The sequence below is a fragment of the Adiantum capillus-veneris genome, chromosome 22 (genome assembly GCF_014529385.1).
Source record: "Adiantum capillus-veneris isolate H3 chromosome 22, ASM1452938v2, whole genome shotgun sequence".
Lineage (NCBI taxonomy): Eukaryota > Viridiplantae > Streptophyta > Polypodiopsida > Polypodiales > Pteridaceae > Adiantum > Adiantum capillus-veneris.
The window spans coordinates 44,516,492-44,524,066 of record NC_140952.1 but is presented as its reverse complement, the minus strand read 5'-3'; positions in this window follow the sequence as shown (position 1 = coordinate 44,524,066).

Below are 7,575 nucleotides of genomic sequence, written 5' to 3'. Positions count from 1 at the left end.
CCTAATGTGCATGCATTTAATACAAACTTATCCAAACCGCAATTCCATGAGGAGACTTTCCATGGTACGTTCGTGAAAGCTTTTCAACAAGAGCTAGACCATAGCAAAATGTGAAAGCTCAGTCACACCTAGGTACCAACCATGAGACATTCTCAGTAACTTAGCGTACTTGGCTATATGTAGAAACGACCCTCTGTTAAGGTGGTTTCACAACACTTGTCATCGCAACAAGTCTGTACTGAGTACCCGATAATTTTTGGCCATTGCCATTATTCCTGATACAGTGTGCTCAAAATGGTCTAATCAATGGAAGTGACCAGAACGTAGGGGTGTCGTCGCGACACATCATTAGGAATTAGGCGCCAGTGTAAGTCCCAGAGACTCATATTCTCCACATGTGGAATATGTCTCCAATAAGGATGTTTGTAAAAAAAACATCCTTTAAGTACGAGATGCACTTGTGTGTGGAGGTAACTACAAACACTCTATGACGCGAGTGAGAGGGACCCTCATGATCATTCTCCATACTGGCTAAACCACAAACTCCTTGAGTTTCTAGACCATGCTGTATCCCATGTGACAACATGTGCGAAATCAAACCCTACACGTGGATTCATAACAACATAATGTAGAAAAATATATGGGACACGATGGCCCAAAATGATTTGTTTTGACATGCCCTTGGTGTGTCTCTGAAGCATTCAAGCGTATTTATACGACCTAATAAATTCAAGCAAAACATACTAAAAAGTGGAATAACACCAAATCAATAGATGCATACCTGGAGAGTTGAACTTGATGTTGACTTACTCGTATTCAAATGCAGAGAAGCATGTCTCCCACCTGTGGAAGAAAAAACAAACAACATTGCACTGGGTACCCTGGGTGGTGCCGTCGTAATCCAAACCCGTTGGTTATAATCTACATAGTCAAACCCCTTGGTAAGACCCTTTATAGAATCTGCTCAATTAGCAGGTAACGATAACCAACATAGTCAACCGTGTATAGAAATGATTGGAATTAACTTGAAAAGTTGAATTTTTCCACTACCCCCTGGTAGATTGCGGACTTCTTTCCTTGAAAGTACAACTAGGATAAATCAAATTGTGATCCTTAATGCCTATGGGGTGATTTAGTAAACAATTTATTAAAACTCAACTTGAGCGTTGTAGTAAAAACATGTAGTGCAAAAATGACACCCTAAACATCCATAATGACAAGACTCTTGCTTGTCCATTAACGTCGATGTGGTCGATGTGTACTCCATTGGGCAGATCTATTCAATCTTAAGAATAATCACCCAAGAAATTCCAACAATTGGGTCTTACCCGAGATCTGACAATGACTCTTAGCCAGCGTGTGTGGCTCCTAGACCTTATGGCAGTTAGTGTTCAATCAATGAACCGATGAAGACAAATTTAGATGGCTTCTTGCCCTATTTCTAGCTGAGAAGCACCTTGGCGCGACCTGACTCCCAAACAAACATGTTCAAAAGCTTCTTCAAAAGTTTTCATTATTCTTTGAGAGAAGTAAGAAAGAGATAGAAGGAGAGTATGCTGGGTTGAGGAACGTTCCTTAAGTTTCTAGAGTATGTACCCAATCTGTGTGCGCTTATGCATCTTTTTCTTGACTTTCAGCTTATCTTATAAGCATTCCACAGTTTGGTCTGGTATGACTCTCTCATCGAGAGAGGGAACAAGAAAACACAAAATACATCCCAACCCACCGACCTTGCAGGGGTCATGATTGTACAAAAATGACTTAAATAGGGCACTTTGCCAGTGAATTAAATCCTAAATTTAGGTTTCATTGAGTGTTGGTATGTGATGACAACAACCAAAAATAAAATGATGTGTGAGAGCAAAGATGTACTTTATACCACCTGGAGGGCATGCCTTGCATACGAAAGTTGAAATCCTGGGCTATCGTGATAACTGTAAAAGTTAAAACCATAGGTACCTTCGTAAAAGTTAACACCATAGGTGCCTTGCATCTACTAGAGTGGTAGGGATTTGGTGAGATGATATCCCAATTAATGCAGTTGCACCAAACTTGGTGCCACTGCTCTTGACGTCAAGTCAATCATAGCACAAATTAGAATCCTTGCATCACATGAAATTGTCCAAGCATTTGGCTGTGCACAAAAAACAATATTGTGACATGTATATCATACACACCCTAATGCACTGATCTTGTATGCATCTCATAATGTTGTCAGGTGATCGTATAAGCCAAGATTATGAAACTGGTCGTACCAAAAATGATTATATCAGAAAAGAAATTGGGGCATAACAGTACCCAATTCAAAAAATAGACTATACTTTGAAAAGCCACATGCACGTATGGCTAATTGTTTATTACCTTGTAATAAACCCATCTCACACTGCTTTTTTGATGCGTTCCTAAGAAAATAAAATTATTGTGCCCTGCACAAAAACTGAAGTTTATGTCGAATCACGAACTAATGCATCATGCTTAAGTTATCGGACATGTGGACACTGCTTTTTTTAATGCGTTCCTAAGCAAATAAAGATAACTTTTTACTTTTTGCACGTCAAAAGTCGGATTGTGATAGTCGCTTCTTGACCACGTTGGTCATGACCAGTGGTCATGACTAGTGGTCATGACTAGATCTGCTCCTACAACCAAATTATCTTGTGCATGTTGGACCTCTTTGGTCATAACTGGTGGGTAGACAACTGCTTGATTTTCCGGCAAGTGAGAAGTTGATCCACTTGCATAGATAATAGTTGGACCCGTACAACTAGCTAGCGAAATCGGGCCTTAAAAGTTTGCCAGTCCTGTCGAGTGACAAACTTTCTAGCATCCGGCAAGTTACTATCATCCTCCAGAATTCCAAACACACTCTGAGGAGGAGGTGTGGATACTCACAGAGAGAAAGATAGGCTGCTTGGGTATGCATCATCCGTCCCTGTTGCCACGTGGATACCCTCCGTGAGAGTATCCGGCCATGCGGCATCCACAGGTGGAGCAGACTCCAAGTATTCCAAGTATTTGAAGTCAAACATGTGTTGATCATCAATTTTTGCACTCATGGAGAAAACGTGGTGTGCGAACAAAAGAGATAACAATACCTTGGAGTACAAAAATGCGCGTAGCCATACTGAATGTAGAAACGCGTAGAAGAGGCCGGTGATTAGCCGTGATAATTCCACCTGATGTTGTAAAGAAGGTGATCTTTAAATTTCCGATAAAATTGAATGTGTTGAAAAATTTGAGCTTCCCAAATAACGTGCTTGCATCGTATGCAGTCCACCAAGTTGCAAGTCGTCAAATGTAGACTTGATGAACGATATTGCAAACATTCATCGGTAATTTTTGATCCGAAATTTTTGGTTTTTACAACTTGGATTCTCTCAACGAGCTCGTAGGATAATTATGCCTTCAATTGATCCAAACGCCGAATTTGAAGCCAGATTGTAAATCCCAAGCAACTGTGAAGTCAACAATTAACTTGCAGCAAACGGACTGCCTGTCCATGAATGTCAGGGCTTGTTGGACAAAATGTGAGTTTGCTTGTACTCTCAAGTGAGATTGACTGTGTGTCAGGTGGGCATGCCCCCTTGTCGGCTTCAAAAAAAATTTGTTTTTTGGGACTGTCCCAAGGCCAATGGCCTTAGGCCTGCTTAATAGTGAGAAAGGAACTTGCTTAGGGACGATGATGGCATGACTCCTGCCATGTGAGGCTATCTCCTTGATGTGGGTGTACCCAATGCCTGCCACCACAGGCCGCTCTCGTGAAGGGTATTGTTGGGTTGGCTCACGTGCACCCTCCCAGAAAAACAGTGCTGCATTTGGGAGAGGTCAACTGCGTGTCCATCCCCGCCTCAAGGGGCTCTACACACGCTCATCCACTCCGGCGCCTTCCTCCCTTAGCAAGAGAGACTCCCCACAACATGCAACATGCAAGATCTTGTGAGGCTTAGAATCACCACACCTTCTTTTCCTCAAAAAAGAAACTTGGCTCTTGATACTAGTGTAAAGACTGAGGTGACTAGACCCTAGAATCCACCTCCCAACCTCCCACTATATAGGCAGTGCTCCTAGCCTTTTGCCCTAGCCGGATTCCCTTGGCCATCTTTCTTTTTGGACTCCGATGTCATGGTCTAATCTACGGGCCAATATGTAACTTGGCCTAAGTTTTCAAGGGTGAATTGGAATTTAAGAGCCTTGTTTATTTGCTTGGCATGGCTTCTTTTGGTTAAGAGGAAGTCGATAGGATGAAAAACATAAATCTTTATGTGAAGAGGGTTTTCAACTCTAGTGATTTTAATGGGGAGTTGGTGAGCTTTGACTAATGGAGAATTGGTGAGATTTTAATGGAATGCTAATAGAGAGGCATGTTTCCCATTCCAGTTCCCTCTATATTTGAGCTTCGTGCAGGATGTTGTGGATTCCAATGATCTTTCATTGAATGTTTCGTTTTTAGCTTCAAGAGAGCCAATAGAGAGGAATGTTTCCCATTCCAGCTCCCTCTGTATTTGAGCTTCGTTCAGGATGTTGTGGATTCCAATGATCTTTCATTGAATGTTTATTGTTTAGCCATAGCTAGTCACGAGTCATGAACCTGTGTCGGTGAGTGCTTTACATTTGAACCCATATTTCATCATAGCTGTGATCCTCATGTTCAATCCATCCAATCATTCATCATCGATTTCCACTTCATCTTCTGCTAAAGAATGAGTAAAGTAGTGATTGCGAATCTTAAGGATATTGATTGGAAAAAATTTAGGGATTGGTCGCATTGTAGCTTTTCTCTTCAAAATTTGAATGCATGATTTCTCTTGAGCCTCCTCGATCACCTATTGTCCTTTAAGCCTTCTTTCTTTTTTTGTTTCATGCATGCTTTGCAAGAGATCATTAGTCAATGGAAAATGGTATTTTTAAAGTCAAAATACAATAATCCAATTCTCCATAATTTCCACATCCAAGGTGGCTAGCTTAACTACCCCACTTGGTGAAACGCTCTCAATTAAGAAAGAACAATGTCCCTTTTTCTTGAATATAGGAATGTGTTGGTTCAATGAGTATACCAATACCAAATTGCCTTGTTTGAAGACTTTCATCTATAGATGTGAATCAAAGAGCTGTTTTTGTTTTTGCTTTTGGGCATGTATACTTGTTATGGTTGCTATTGTGCTCATCTAATCATTCCAAGTCCTCAAGTTGTTCTCACAACTCATGACCTTTCCATTATACCTTGTGTGCAACTCTAAGGGTTGGCAATAAATTCCATTGGCAATATAGCATCTAGTCCATAGACCAAGTTAAAGGGAGTGGCATTCAAAGCCATTTTGAATGACAGTCTATAAGCCCACAAAGTTGAGTGAACATTCATTTCTCAATCATTCTTTAAAAGCTTACAATCTTAGTAAGCACTAAGATTAAGATCTTGTTTGTATTTTCGTCTTGGCCATTTACTTGAGGATGATTGGGTGCAAATCTTTTATTAACTATCATAAACTCAGCTAACAAATGATCTATCACCTCGTTGATAAAGTGTGTTCCTTGATTACTCACAAAATCAATAGGAATTCAGTATCGTGTATATATGCACTCATAAAAGAATTTTGTAGTGGTTCAGGCATCTTTCTTCCTAGTGGCTTTTTCTTTGGCTCATTTGGTCAAGTAATCTGTGCCCACAATAATATATTGCACCCAAGTCTTGCATTCAGGTGGTTTTATTAGACCGACAAAGTATAAACCCCACTAAGAAAATACGTGTGCACATCATAGGTTGCAATGGTATAATGTCAATTCTAGTTGGCATTCTTGCTTGTTGACAAGAGTTGCATCGTCAAACCAATTCTTTGCAATCAACAACAAGAGTTACATCATCAAACAATTCCTTCACATAAAAAATAGAATTGTCCACCAGATACCTACCATCAATATAGATCTAGCCATGTTGCATGGGAAGAAATGACCCCCTTCAAGACCGGCATGTTCTTGCTCCAAGATAGGAAGATATTCATCCTCGTTGGTACATAGTCTAAGCTAATGGTTCTTTCCTCGTCTATATAGTTGATGATTGATCATCACATAGTTGCCTACTTAATATTCTACTAGATATCTACTCCATCTTGGTGTAAAGGAGACCTGGAATAATATGGCGTGTGTAATGGCTGATTTTTCCCTACATTGGGAACAATTGTTCACATAGGCATGAACATCGCATTTCATAGTAGGCCAATAAACTCCTAGCCATGTTGATTGTTTCACAAGGTTTGATCTTTCCCAAAATGAATTTCTACTATCGTGGTATGAACTTGATTCAAGTAGTTTTGCTTGTTCCTTAGGTCTAATGCACAGAAGTAGAATCCCACCTTTGTTTTCCTGATACAACCTCCAGCCAGTAGCAGCTGATATAAAGGTGATCTCCCTATCATTTGTGATGTGATTGGAAGTGGGAACTGTGAATCTACTTGAGTGATGTTCATTATAAATAATATATCTTCCAACCATCTAGGAATCATTTCTACTAAGAACAAGTAAGAGTCTAGCATATCATCATCTATTCTCTTTGAAGGTTTCCTCAAAGTGATCCTTGACATGTGATCATCTCTTTGGTGTGTGGTGCCCCTCTTGAATGCCACTATAATATCAAAATTTAGTACGATGATAAACCATCTTACTATCCTTCTTGTGTTGCATGGCTTATTGACCAAAAAGAGTAAGGCTTGGTGGTCTACAAAAAGACAAACTTATTAGCTAAAGAGTAGTGTCAAAATTTCTTAACCTCATTCACCATTCCAAGGAATTTCCTTTCAATTGTGGTGTAGTTCTTTTCTGCTAGGATTAGTTGTCTACTAGCATAAGAGATAGAAAAGTCCATTGTCCCCTCTCTTGGCTGAGCTAATATGCAACCGACAATAAAATTTGAAGCATCAACATGCACATTGAAAACTTTGTTCCAATCAAGAGTCTTTAGTATAGGTGTTAATGTCAAGGATTTTCAAGGCTTTTGAGAGAACTCTTTACATTCCTTTATCCATTCAAAATGAGTGATAAGGCCATAAATGGGATTTTCAATGATTGAATACATGTAGATAAATCTACGGTAGTAGCCATAACGCCCCATGCATTCCTGAACTTCCTTGATTGTCAGTCTAAAGATATCTTAGTAATTGTTGCCACCTTTTCCATATCAGTAGCAATACTATTTTTTGAGACAACATGTCCAAGAATGTTGTGATGTTTAATACTTTAGACGGTATTTCTCAAAGGCACACTTTAGATGTTTAAAATGGCTTTCCCGTTTAGTCAAATGCACACAAAGATCATCCATATAAACTTCTAGGAAATTTTGTGGACACTCCTTGAATGCATGTCTCATTAGACGTTGGAATGTTGCTAGTGCATTGGCCACTCCAAAAGGCCTGGCCCTGTATGCAAAAATTCTCCATTTCTGATCTCACCGTGGAATTAGCTACAAGTAGGAAGGGTAAATCTTCTATTTCAGTGGGTGACCATTAGTAAAAATATGAACCTTTCATGGGCCTTGTAAGAAATCTTAATTTTAAGGGATAAAGTCTAGTATTGTGTATGGTTGAG